This window comes from Ursus maritimus, unplaced genomic scaffold (assembly GCF_017311325.1).
Source record: "Ursus maritimus isolate PB19 unplaced genomic scaffold, ASM1731132v1 scaffold_14, whole genome shotgun sequence".
Taxonomy (NCBI): Eukaryota; Metazoa; Chordata; class Mammalia; order Carnivora; family Ursidae; genus Ursus; species Ursus maritimus.
In genome coordinates this window covers 34746578-34760992 of record NW_024423786.1, presented here as the reverse complement: position 1 = coordinate 34760992, position 14415 = coordinate 34746578, and positions in this window count along the sequence as shown.

Sequence of the window (14415 nt, the reverse complement as noted above, 5' to 3'; positions counted from 1 at the left end):
GAAATATGTGTCTGATATATATTTGTAATTTCACTCCCTATCTATTCACTATTCATTACCTATAAATTCACCCCCTGTTCTAAGCAGAGGTGTGGCATCATTTTTAGTACCTTGTGACACGAAGATGGCATAGTTGAGTCACATTATTGGCTTGTGGCATTGCCAGCCTTCCTGTGAATGACACACGCACCCACCCAGCACCTCAGATTCTCTGTTCCTCAGTGACTCTAACCGAGCGGCCTTTCCGTTTATCGATTTGGATATCTAATCGTTTTCTCCAACATAATGTGTCCAGAGCAGAAATCTTGATCCCCCTCCACCAAACTCTTTCCTTCCGACTGACTCAGCTTCTCAGACCAAACTCCTCGGAGACTCTCTTGTCTGCTCCTTCCTTCTCAGCCCATCCCTCAGAGGGTCTCGTTCCAATAATAATGGGGCTCTCTGGTATTAGGACCTTGGAAAAGCGACTTTCCTCCTCATGTCTTTGTTTCTTCATCCATAAAATAGTTGGCAATCACGCCGACTCCCCGGTTGGATGTGAGGATCACAGAGGTTAATCAAACAAGAAAGGTATTTTTGAAGAGCACCAGGCAGAGGGTCAGATCTCAGGAAACGTTCACTGCGAGGTTTGAGATAGCTCGTGGTGGTTTTATTTTTATTACATGCCAAACACTGTTCTAGGAGCTGGAGACAAAGCCACAGATGATATCAGAGAAATCCTTGCCCTCATAGAGCTATAATAGAGTAGGAGAAATAAAAAATAAAGCTACTCCAAACACCAGTGTAAAACAAAAACGAAACCATTGTATAGCCTAGTTACTAAAATTTTGGCTGGGACATTCAGTATACAGTTGACCCTTGAACAGCGTGGGTGTTAGGGGTGCCAACCCCCCACCTCCCGTGCAACTGAAAATCTGTACAACTTTTGACTCCCCAAAACCTTAACTGCTAATAGCCTACTATTGACCAGAAGCCTTACAGATAACATAAACAGTCGATTAACACATATTTTGTACGTTATATGTATTATAAACTGTATTCTTCCAATAAAGTAAGCTAGAGAAAAGAAAGTGTTATTAGAAAATCATAAGGAAAAGAAAGTACATTCACAGTTATATACTGTATAAAAAAAATAAAATCAGTGTGCAGAGGGACCTGCACAGTTCAATCCCAGGTTGTTCAAGGGTCACCTGTAATTGGTTAAAGATTCAGAGGCGCCTGTAACTCATTACAGTGTAACATTGCGGCAATGTTCTTCCAAAGAGATAGAAAGCTTTCCCATATATGGATATCCATGGATATCCACATGTAATTATATAAAATATGTATATAGAGAATAGATAGAAATATAGTAGAACAATTGCAATATTTATTTATTTAAATGTTTTTTTATTACATTATGTTAGTCACCATACAGTACACCCCTGGTTTCTGATGTAAAGTTCGATGATTCATTAGTTGCGTATAACACCCAGTGCACCATGCAATACGTGCCCTCCTTACTACCCATCACCGGTCTATCCCAGTCCCCCACCCCCCTCCCCTCTGAGGCCCTCAGTTTCTTTCTCAGAGTCCATAGTCTCTCATGCTTCACTCCCCCTTCTGATTACCCCCCTTTCTTTATCCCTTTCTTCCCCTACCGATCTTCCTAGTTCTTATGTTCCATAGATGAGAGAAACCATACGATAATTGTCTTTCTCTGCTTGACTTATTTCACTTAGCATTATCTCCTCCAGTGCCGTCCATGTTGCAGCAAATGTTGAGAACTCGTTCTTTCAGCAATATTTATTAGGGTAGAGTAGTAATAAAACACAGCACAGACAAGAACACATTATTAAGACAATGCAGTTCCCTAAAGTAAGGTAGTTATGGTGGTGGTAAAAATTATGACTTGATACACAAACTAGTTTAAGCTCAGGAAATGTAGTGTTACTATTTAAATTATGAACAGTATAGCACTACAGAGGATAATAATATTATTTCTGTGTTATAAGAGACTACAGTAAAGTATGAAAATTATAGGCAGAAGAACACAATTCTATTACTATCAGTATTGGAGGTTGTAATGATTTAACAGACACGCGAGGGCTGTTGGGTTGTCAGCAGTTGAGTTTTGTGAGGATGCTGCTAATTGGTGTGTATGTGCTGGAGAGACAGAAGGGGACATTTCCCAGGAATGATGGCCACATACATCCACCTTGTGGCGACCGTCACTCCTGCTGGGAGCTTGGCAGCCGTCATTTTCCCTAAGCCAGTGATGACAAAACTTGGGCAACTTTGCCCCCTCCCCCCACCCGGGGACATTTGTCAGTGTCTGGAGACATTTCTCGGTTGTCACAACTTAGGACAAGGGGAGGTGCTGCTGGCATCGAGTGGGTAGAGCCAAGGATGCTATTAAACACTGTACAAAGCCCAGGACAGACAACAAAGAATTGTTCGACCAAGTATTTCAGTAGTGCTCAAGTTGAGAAACCCTGCTCTAATCTTGTAGTGATTATTAGGTGTTGTCTTTACCCATTAGAAGGTGCCACAGGCCTTCTGGATCCCTGCATGGCACCAACATGTGGATGTTGGCCCCACCAATGTCAGGCATCCCTTACATAGCGGGAGATACTACGCCATAGATTCGGTTCAGTAGACGGCCAGCTAGGTCACCCCCTAAAATGTTCAGATGCAGGCTCCTCCTTGCCATCCAGACCCAGCAGCCTTCCAGTGAACTCCCAGCAACGCTCTCTCTGTCCACTCCCCGGCTCTTTCATTCATGCTGTGGCGCTCCCGAGAGCCGACACGTTCCCGCATACTGTCAGGTCCCCCCCACCCACCCTGGCAGGGAGGCCTGTCCTGTAGTAGGTCAAGGTGGCAATGCTTTCTACTTTGGGAGACTAACTCAGCAGCGTTTGGGCACATAAGGTGATTTGCGTCACATTAGAGTGGTATTTTTGTTAACTATGCTTACAAACAAACCCCATATGGTAATAAGACACTATGGCTACCTTTTTTCTACACTCAAAATACAGTGCTTTCTGCTCGCATACACATTTCAGGTAATGCAGGATGGTTTAAACCAGGAGTCAGCAGGCTTTTCCTGCAGAGGGCCAGAGTAAGTACTCCGGGCTTCGCACGCCGTGGGGGCTCCGGCCCCACTGTTTACCTCTGCCGTGGTAGCAAGTAAGCACCCGTGTTTCAACAGAACTTTAAGGAGACTGAAATTTGAATTTCATAAATTCTTCCACATGCCACAAAATCTTCTTCTTTTTCTTCTTCTTCTTCTTTTTTCAAACATTGGGAAGTGTAACCACTGCACTTAGCCCATAAACTGTGCAAAACAGGTGCAAGGCCAGCTTTGACACGTGGGCTGACACTTTGTCAACCTGACAGTGTTGCTGATGTTGACTTTTGGAATCTATCACAATATGATGAATTAGAAATATCCTTGCAACATGCAGACCTGTGCGTAGAGAAGCGTCGGGGCTATCAATACTGGAGCTATGGGGCGCCTGGGTGGCTCAGTCAGTTAAGTGTCTGACTTTGGCTCACGTCATGATCCCAGGGTCCTGGGATCAAGCCCCGTGTCAGGCTCCCTGCTCAGTGGGGAGTCTGCTTCTCCCTCTCTCTCTGCCTCCCCCCCCGCTTACTCTCTCAAATAAATAAATAAAATCTTAAAAAAATATATTGGAGCTACGATGGGACACATACGACCGCATGATTTTTACTTTAGCATCATGCAAACTAGCACTATTTCAAGCCCCAAAAGGAGCTTAGTATAATCTAATGTCTTTACATTCATGTAACTGCAAATATAAAGGGCGCAGCTCACCGCAGTGTGCTGGCAATCTTGCTGCTTGAACGGAAGGTGAAGGGTATGGGCCGACATAGTGCAGCTCAGCACAGTGTATTAGCGTTTCTGTTCCCACAATTATATGTAACAAAGTGAAGCAGAAAATCACGGTGCTTTGCCGGCAGGGGCTGTCTGCAGGGCGGTTCCTCCTCTCAGCCATACTGTGTCGTGCAGCCCTAAACTCTGAGCTCATATGTTCTATGGCTGTGACAGCCCATATAGTAGGCTGCCAAGAATCTTGTGAACGAAAAAGCTACCGCAAAACCGTACACCAAACAACTCCGTATTGTAATTATCCTAGCTCCAAATGGTTAACAATAGTGAGTTAGGAGAGAGAAATCTGAGTGGTATCTTTGTAATAAGGTGTTGTCACTATGGCACGCTACAGCAGTAAGCTGGGGGTCGGGATGGGGCACGCACGGTGTGCTCGCCATGGACGGTGCTGCACGGTGAGCACTGCCCACACTGTCCGTCATGCTACGAACGGCTGTACGCCGTGAACAGACGCACCTTGAAGACCAAAGGTCTGAAGTTCAGGGATTACACGACTTGACCCAGTCACATGGGCAGTCACGGACAAAGCCAGAATTTGAAGGCAGCTTCAGGGACCCAAGAGCCTGTGTTCTGTGCACTTTGCCACCGAGTTAACTTTCACCACGTGACTTGTTGTCATCGGGACTTGGTAAGGAGCAATTCCAGAGCCATGTGGCATCGGGTTGTCTGTAACGCAGGCACAGCATGACTCCTCTGTCATTCTGTTATACTCTTGTAGCAGAAAGATTGACGTATCCGGATTCCACAAGAGGGTGAGTCAATGCCACTGTCCTCAATTTCAGTAGGAACAGCACAATTGTGTTCTTCGTACTTCTTATAACAATAACACTGCCCCTCCCCCGTACAGCATCCTTCCTTCCTTCTAGATATGAGAACGATACAGCCACTACACTAACGTGGCCTCTAGTTCGAGCAGCAGCAACAAGAGTGCCGTCGTGGAGCCCAGGGTCTACACTCTCCTGTACCCTGTGTCTGGAAATCCAGCAGTTTAGCTCCAGGTTTGCAGAGAACTAGTTAACCATGCATCGCTGTGCCTCAGAGCAGGACAGGGGACTGTGCCAGCCTCCACTTCACATCACTACTACCTTGCAAAGTGCCTGACACTCTTAGCCGTCACTTACGCCCTCTGGCCTCTCTGCTACTGAGAGTCATGCCTTTGCCGCACCGCTGCACCCGACGGTCCTGTAATTCCAGCCTCTCTGAGGCTGATCCTGCTGAGCCGCGTCGTACTAGCATCCGAGCTGGAAGCCACTCTGTCGCAACCATAACTAGGGTGTGAGAGCTATAATTTTAGCAAAAATACTAATACAACTTCTCTAACACTTCGATAGCAAGGATTCACTGACAAGACACACTATTCCAATATCTCTGAAATTGATGTACCAGGATGCATCTTGGTGTCGTATGGTGATAAAACAGGATTCTGTTGGACCACACATATTATGAGTGTCCCAAAGTTTGTGATTTGTGGTTTTATATCCGTACACACACTACACTGACTGTATTTACAATCAATCATGTTATTGTTCTTTAATAGATACATTGCATGTCATAGACACAGTGCAAGAAGATACAGGGCATATAAATGCAGTTCAGGGGCGCCTGGGTGGCTCAGTCGTTAAGCGTCTGCCTTCAGCTCAGGGCGTGATCCCAGGGTCCTGGGGTCGAGCCCCGCATCGGGCTCCCTGCTCCGCTGGGAGCCTGCTTCTTCCTCTCCCACTCCCCCTGCTTGTGTTCCCTCTCTCGCTGGCTGTCTCTCTCTCTGTCAAATAAATAAATAAATAAAATCTTTAAAAAATAAATAAATAAAATAAATGCAGTTCAACAATACACGAATAGTGCACCTGAGGAGAGATCACGTTGTTTGTACTATTACTCAGGGATATCATAATGTTCTGCTATCACATACTTCCTCTCATGTTGGGGAAAATAGTCATCTATACCCCGTTTTCTTTTATTTCTATAAACCCAGAAATAACAATGCTACCATAATAAATAGCTACCTCCAAAATGGGTGGACACACTTAGAGCCCATGGGGCTATTGTACAATTACTTACCATCAATTTGTTACCAGACAACATGAACTAAAACATAACATGCACCGTTTCTTAACTTGTAACAGTAACAGCCGAGTACCAACCTACCCTAAATTGAGTATTATTTCGGTTTTGATGAGTATTATTTTTAGTCTGAGTGTTGTGATCACTACACTACGACATCACTACACTACGTACCGCTCTGACACCACCAAAGGGAATAGAATGAATATTATATAACGCAAGGTCTTTGAAGTCAAGCGTAGTCAAACTTGGGCTCGAGGGACAGCTTCACTGCTTACTTCTTGTGTGATTTCGCTCAAAGAACCTGATATTTTTAACCCTTGGTTTTCTCATCCGTGTGGTGGAGCTGTTCACAGGACAGGACCCATGTCCCAGTATTCTTCCGCACTTTATTAATTATTTTTTCCTGCGTTTTAAATGAGACCATCTATCTAAAGGAGGAATCCTTCTGATTGTCTAGGTTGTGGTGATTTCAATAATTATAAGCTGCTACTGTGTTAATTGTCTTTACTATTAATCCCTTATATTCATTCTGGTAATTTTCATACTGCTAGGCTACTTCGAAATAATATTATTGCCTAGTATGCTATCGATTTCTTGAACCAGTTTTGTAAAAGCAAAGCAGCATATCGTCCTATGCTGCGTTGACCTTCTCTCCTTTCTTCTGCTTTAATACTATTAGTGGTACTTTCAGCTCTTTTCTTTTCCCCACGCTTCAAGGCATTCCATCCTCAATTACACCGTACCTCTAATGCTGGCCTTTTCAGACATTACCGCTCATCCTGTTCCGTCTGTGATTTGGTCACTTTATGTTGGCTGTTCAGCTGGCAAAAAAAAATTATATAGCGTATCCTACAGATTGTTCTGTTTTAATTTTAAATTCACGTGGGCATGGTGATAATAATATTCCATCCTGCGCATTGGTAGACCGTAGCATACATTACCTCTAACAGAGCAGATATAATGTCATCTCCTGCTGCTGCTCAGACTAGTCTCAATGTCCTTAGTCAATATCATACAATGTATACGCCTAACCAGAACCGCAGGACACTGTGCTCTACTCTGTCGGACGGATTCTACCATCAGTGACAATACTCGCTCCTTGCTATGCCACCTGGAATTACAGTCACGATGATAGCACACTATCACCATAGTGGACTGCCCCGATCTCAATTGTGATAGTAATAAAGGGGCTACACTCTAAGCTACTGTACTGCCCAGCTGGTGACATAATATCCACTATTGCTAACTTTAATGCCATGACATTCTACACTCTTCTGCCTATGGCTTAAGCAGCTCAGGAGTGGCAGCTCATAGCCAACCGATACCGGGCAACGGCGCTGTTCCTAGGCTAGCGTCCTGTGAGCAGGCATACCAGTTGGGGATAGATGCTGTTCCGCATATAACTCAGTAATAGTATTTCTTTGTAGTGCTCATTTTGTAACAAAAAAGTTCTCTGCTGTTCTTTACTACGCCACATAATGATGAGATGGCCTTCTCTATCTTAAAATGTCTTAGTTCTACCAAGTCCCAGCAGAACTCAATTCATTTTACGCACGTCCAACAGCAGTCTTAAACACTTAATGGTCTTCAACGTTTAATCTTAAACATTTGAACATCTGATAACACAGTGACTCTCCAAGATTCTCCCGTGTAATCCCTTAGGTTGCTGGATTCCAGGCTAGGGTGTCGAGGGTTAGTTACATACTTGGAGCTGGATCATGTTAACGTGATACCAGTCTTTACCAAACTGACCTCTTGTTGGAAAGTACATTCGGAACACTTCCCAATTCTGATCCCACATTCATATCACCTGAGTACAGATGTGACTTTAGTTTTATGAAGGGAAACTAAACTTTTACAGAGCCTGGAGGGGGTATATGTGTGTAGAAAACAAATAAAGCTCAGATTTTGACCCAATGGGTCAATGGTCAATGTCTTAGGACAGTTCTGACAGTGACTTCATTAGATATGAAGTTTATGGAGGTCACTGTGAACACAGAGAAGACAAAGGATCAGAGGGGCCAGGAATAAAAGGAAAATCAACAATTATTAGGCATTGCAATAACCCAGCAGTGGGTACTGATATAAATGGACACATTTATAATGTAGTTCAGGGAAGACTTAATCATGGTCCAATTGTGGCAGTGAGGGAAAGAAAGGAGTCAAGAATGACATCTGAGTTGTTGGACTGGCAGATAGGTTCATGGCAGTGCCATTCACGAAGTAAGGAATTCAGAACGGGAAAATTGGGGAAGAAGGGTATGAGGAAGGTGGAGGGAGATGAGCTCCACCAGGGACATACCTGGCTTAAGGTCCCGGCTGGGAATCCAAATAAAGATGGATAGCAAGCAAATGGATATATGAGTCCACCAGTTAAGGAGTTGGACCTGAAGATCAGATTTCAAAGGCATCAGTTTACATGTCGTGGGAGCAACAGGAGTCTGGGGAGGCCTCTAACGTGAGAAGAGGAAGGTTTAGGACCACGAGGCATTCCAACACTGAAGAGCTAAGGAAGGAGGAGCAATGGGACCAGGAAGTGGTGACCCAGAACAATTGGAAGAAAACAGGAGAAGATCCTGTTGCAAAAGCCACGAGATATGTATGTTTCAAAAAGGAAGGGGACATTCAGAAGTGTCAATCGGGTCATAAGGTCAGCAGTGTAAGCAGTGATACCTGTCCTTGGGCTCAGTAACAGTCCAGTAGAATAAGAATTGCGGGGGTGGGAGGTGGAGGGTAGAGTACAGAAGGCTGGTAAGGCGGTGGGGGTGAGGAAGAGATGAACTTGACTTACAAAGCTCTCAGTTAATTCATGACAAAATAGAAGCTGGACAGAATCTCTTTCCTGTTCTTCTTTAATAAACGTTGAATTCTTAAAATACAATTTTTTATCGTAAGTACCTCAAATTTGGCATACGATTTCAACTTTTCCGTATTTTCTTGATTTCTTTGATGATGGACAAAGAAATCAAACTGATACATATGTGCAAATAAATTAGTTAAAGCGCTATTTATAAAAATGAAAGGGATGCTGTGGTTCCCATATGGACGGATATGAAGACCACTTCCTACCGACCACTGACCACCAAGCTCACGCTCTGTATCCGTGGTCACGTGAGTTCACACAATGAACTTGTGATACTGGAATTGCTCCATTTCACAGATTCAGAACAAACAAACAAAAAGCACTGGGGCTCAAGGGGTTTAATCATTTGAGAAGATGTCACAGCTGGTGAGGGAAGATGCCTCCTTGAGCCACGAAGATTCTGTATGGCGTAAAGGACATACTTGGAATTACATGATGAAAACTCTCAACTGCAGGGAGCTACAACAGAAAGCACATATTCCACTAATTCACAAATAGGAAAAAATTGTTTCAAAGATCTTTTTTTTTAAAAAGGAAGGAAGAAGGCTGATGAATAATGTTGTAAATATACAGGGTTGAAATCAAGGCAAAAAGCATCAAGACAAAAATGGACACAGCTCATCAGCAAATGAAACCATAAAAACTATAAAATGTCTAAAGCAGAACTACAGGGAGTACAGTCGGTAATAAAGATTACAGCAGGGCGGCTTTAATTGACCTCTCTGAGAGTATGACCGCAGAGTGGACAAAACTTAAGAGTAGACAGGTTCTGATTAACTCAGTAATACAGATCTAATTAACGTATATTAAACACTATACTCAGAAAATATTTCCTTACAGTGTCAGTGTATCGTGTACACAGCCTAGCCACATGCCTCAATTTCCTCATTCGGTTGTCCATCCCGTGAAGGTGGGGCATTCCTGGGACAGACACTGAGGGGATCTCTGTGCTAGTCTGCTCACGCTATGATAACAAAATCCCAAAGATTAGGGGGCTGCAACAACAGAAACTTATTTTCTCAGAGCTCTGGAGGCTGGAAGTCCCAGATCAAGGTCTAGTTTCTGATGAGAACTCTCTTCTTGGCGTAGAGATGGCCACCTTCCCACTTTGTCCTCACACAGTGCAGAAAAAGCAGTCTCTGGTGTCTTTATAAGGACTCCAGTCCTATCACATCAGTTCCCATCCCATGGTCTAATTTAACAATCTTCTCCTTAAAAGCCCTGTCTCCAATTCAGTCCTAATGGGGGGGACACACACATTCAGTCCATAAGACCTTCTATCTGCAAGAGCCATCCTACCCACCTCCTACATCAAGTTCACAGGAGGAACTCTGACCCACCCTTCCAGCTTTCCCATCTCTGCCAGCCATGTGAGTTTACCATACAGCGAACCCAGCCCTGATGTTCTCTGATGGTATGGCTCCCATCCCAGGACTAGACAGGAAGTTGATTGAGGGGAGGGGAGGACCTTGGTTCTGCATTCCTTTTGCTGACACAGTGGCTGGAACAAAAAGAAAGATCTCAAGGTCCCTTCAGTCAATCACCCAGCCCCATCCATCCTTTTCCTGCCCTGTCTCCCACACCTGGCTTCTCCTTTACCATCCACCCTACCTCCATCTTCTTCAAGCCTTCGTCATGTCTCACTGAAAGGACAACGTGCCGGTCCTGCTGCCTCAGTACCATCCTCTGGGGCAAGAAGGATGTATAAGGTAAATTGTTAAATTAGTTAGATGAGAATTTGAATCCCGGCTTTGCAGTTTAGTGGGTAAACTGAGTAGCTTTGTTTCAGTTACTTAACCTGTGTGAAATGGATTCTCCTCACCTGTAAACAGATAATAAAAGGCCCCCTCACAGGACAATTATAGAGAGTAATGTGTAAAGATGGTGCCTGGCACACAGGAAGTACTCACTGATGATGGTCCATTATTCAAAGCCATGATGTAGACCTTATACCACTGAAATAAATTTTGCTAACAGCCATCTTGGTTGATTCCACTTTTCTGTTTAAAAACCTCAAGGGGCTTCCTGGTGTTCACCAAATAAAGCTCAGGGACCTTAGCTCGGAGTCATGCTCTGACTCAAGTTACTCTCCCAGGATTCATATCACTACCGGTCTTTTGCTTCCTTTCTGTACCTCCATGGACACGTGTACTTATACGCAGAGAGGTCGTTGTCTGAACGTCCCATTACTCCTTATCCAAATCTCAAATTAAAAAAAAATCTCAACCACATGGTAGCCATCTTAAGTGAATGCAGACCATTGGCCCATTTTAGTGAAAGCCTGCAGCACGAGGTCTGACAAATGCCACGGAACCTCTCCTAATGAATTGCAGTTTGGAACAAGGACTGTTTTGTGGTTTTCGAAAGAATGAAATTATTCTAAGATCTGACGATAGAGAATCAGCTGGCGTGAGAAAGGTGAGAGGTACCGCTATTCTTGAAAGGATAAGACTTTTGGAAGAAAACTTCTAACCCCACCAGAATTAAAGTGCAGCCTTTGTTTGTAAATGCATAAGATTGTGGGTTTCGAATTAATTAGAGTTGAGTCCTTTCCAGTTACCAGTAACTCGACCCTTGGATCCATTATGCAATCATGACTCATAAGTCCTTCAGAACACCGCTTTCAAACACGATGGGCATTAAAGGACAGGCTTTGTAAATACTTGAGATTGCCAGTTTAAAATTAATTTGACTCCTTTGCTTGCTGGTTGCCAGCAATATCTGGGAGGTGGGGGCTTTTTCTGTAATCGTATATACCATACACGAGTCTTTTGAAGAATTCATTTGGAAGATATACAAGGTAGAACTCGGTGTATCCATTGTGAAAGCAGTGATGGTAAGTAGTAATAGAGGAAGGGGAAAAAAAGACGAAGTAAGATTTGCCTTTGATGCGTCAATTCAAGTTCTAAGTCTAAACACCATAATTCAGTTATAGATGTAAACTGCTGAATTAGTTGTATTGTTGTACCTGATTGATTTTTGTAAAATGCTTTATCGAGATCTAATTCACATACATAAATTCCCCCATTTAAAGCATACACGTCAATAGTTTTCTGTGTATTCACCGAGTTGTGCAGCCATCACCACAATCTAATTTTAGAATGTTTCCACCAGCCTAAGAAGAAACCCCACCCTCCTTAGCCGTCACTCCCACTTCCCCCTCTCTCTTGCCCCCATCCCTAGGCACCAACTAATCTACTTTCTGTCTCTATATTTCTATGTGCCTCGTCTGAACATTTCATATAAATGCAAGCATATAACATGTGGTCCTTTCTGACTGGCTCCTTTCACGTACCATAATCCTTCCAAGACTCAGCCATGTTCTAGCAGGCGTCCGTACTTCTTTCCTTTTTATTAATGATAAATATTTCATTATGTGACTAAACCACATTTTGCTTACTCACTCGTGAGTTCATGGACACTTGGGTGGTTTCTACATTTTGGCTATTATGAGCAATACTGCTATGAACGCTGGTGTACAAGTTTTCGTGTGGATATATGTTTTCATTTCTCTTGGGTAGATGCTTAGGAGTGGAATTGCTGGGTCATACGGTAACACCATATTTAATATTTTGAGGAATTGCCAATTTTTCCAAAGCGACTGTTCTATTTCACATTCCCCCAGCATTGTATGAATATTCCATTTTCACCATATCTTTGCCAATACTTGTCATTTCCTGTCCTTTTTTCATCGCTATCCTAGTGGGCGTGAAGCAGTATCTCATCGTGTTTGGATTTGCATTTCCCCCACTGCCTCGTGAAAGGGTCAGTATCGCCATGCCCAGCTTCAGACACGTGATAAATGAGAGGGTACGTCTATTGTCCAAATAGGAAGTAGAGAAACCTGGATACGATTCCAAGTCTTTTAGACACCATGTCCTAAGCTCTTGGCCCTGCCTCAGAAACTTTCTGAAGAGGTGTCCTCAGAAAGACATTCTCAAAGGTAGTGTGGGAAGGAATTTCAAGTACTTATTTCATATTTGTAATTCCTGAATAGATCTTCCCTCTGGGAAGTCTTTATATTGTTACCCAAACATCTGAAAATCCCTGGGACCAGGAAATTTTAAATATAGTTTCTAAAAACTCTTGCTAAGCAAAAATATGTCTCCTTCAGAGTAAGTGTCTTCCTTTGCTGGCTGGACTCTGGCCGATTCACTTGGCTGAAGCCAGTGAGTCTTAGAGCCAGGTTTCTTACTTTCCCAGACAGCCCCTCACACATGGTGAAGGACCAGGGGAGAGAATGAACACTCAAAAGTATCATCTTCCTCTCCAAGAAGTAACTCAAGGTGCTTGGGCATGAGTGAGGGCCGCGGGGCCGCCATGATAATCAGCGGAAGTAGCACGTTCCTCACTGCGTGCACAGGAGGTCTTCCTTACCCGAAGAGAATTGGTGCTGGAAAAATGCTACTTAACATGCATCCATCAAAAATAAGGACTGGCTTTTCCAAATAAACTGTAAAAAACCTTGCGTGGGGCTTTAACTTGAAAAAAAAAGTTAGCAGTTATGAAAGCAAGCTTATTTTATTTACTATTTAACAAAATAGATCAAAACAGGGCTAGATGAAAACTCTGCCCTCTTAGAAAATACACAGTATGAATTGGGTGGGGTTTTTTCAGTTGTTCTGACAAAGTTGTAGAACAGCAAAAGTCAACTTAGCCTTGAACTTTTGCAACACTGCTATAAAGTCTCTTCCTCTCTTCTTCAAAATTACTCAGGGATTTCACAGATTTTCCTGAGGGCCTCTCTTCATCTTTGATATTCAAATCATTCTCTTTTAAAGCTCCAGTTATACCCTCAACGTGGTTGATTTTCTCCCCTGGTTTCTCCCAATCCTCTTCGGTCCATGGCTCTGGGTATGGTTAACTTGATTCTTCAACTTTCAAGGAATGCAAGAAATTGTTCATCCTTTGCAAAACTTGCCATTTCATTTCGCACTCAGTTTGCCTTGTATGTGCTTTGTGTTTCCTGGTGTCTACACTGCACAATCAACAGGAGACAGACCAGCGGGATGTTGACCAGGTGGGCTGGGACAGTCGCTGCTGATACCCACGGAGGGCTGTGTGCGGCGACTAGACTATTGTAAATGGTGTTTTGGTTCTGTGTCTTTGCTTTTCCATGCGGACTCATCATTTTTATACCTCTTGTGGTACAGATTTCCTTTATTGGCATTGGGCTTTCCAAATCGCGGGCACAGAGATTCAGTCTGGACTCGGGTTACCTTGAAGGCTTTAATACTACCTAGAGTTTGCTGAAGCCTAAACTCATTTCCATGGCCAGAAGGCCCAGCAGGGTCTCAGCAGAGCCCCTCCATTCTCCATCTTCATCATCAGCTCAGGCCTTCCCACCTTGCTCACATGGCTCTGGCCATGCTGCTGTTCTTTATTCTTTGTCGAACCCTTTCTGGCCTCTGGACTTCTGTCCCGTCCTGTTTGTTCCTTCTATCTCAAATGCCCTTCCCTTGGCTCACATTCTTCAGGTGTCAGTAAAATATCAGCTTCTTGTAGAGGCCTCTGCTGACCACCCCACCTCAAGAGACAACTTTCCTTTTAATCCCCCTTTTGCACACCCTCTTGCTTTTCTTAGTTTCTTATTAAG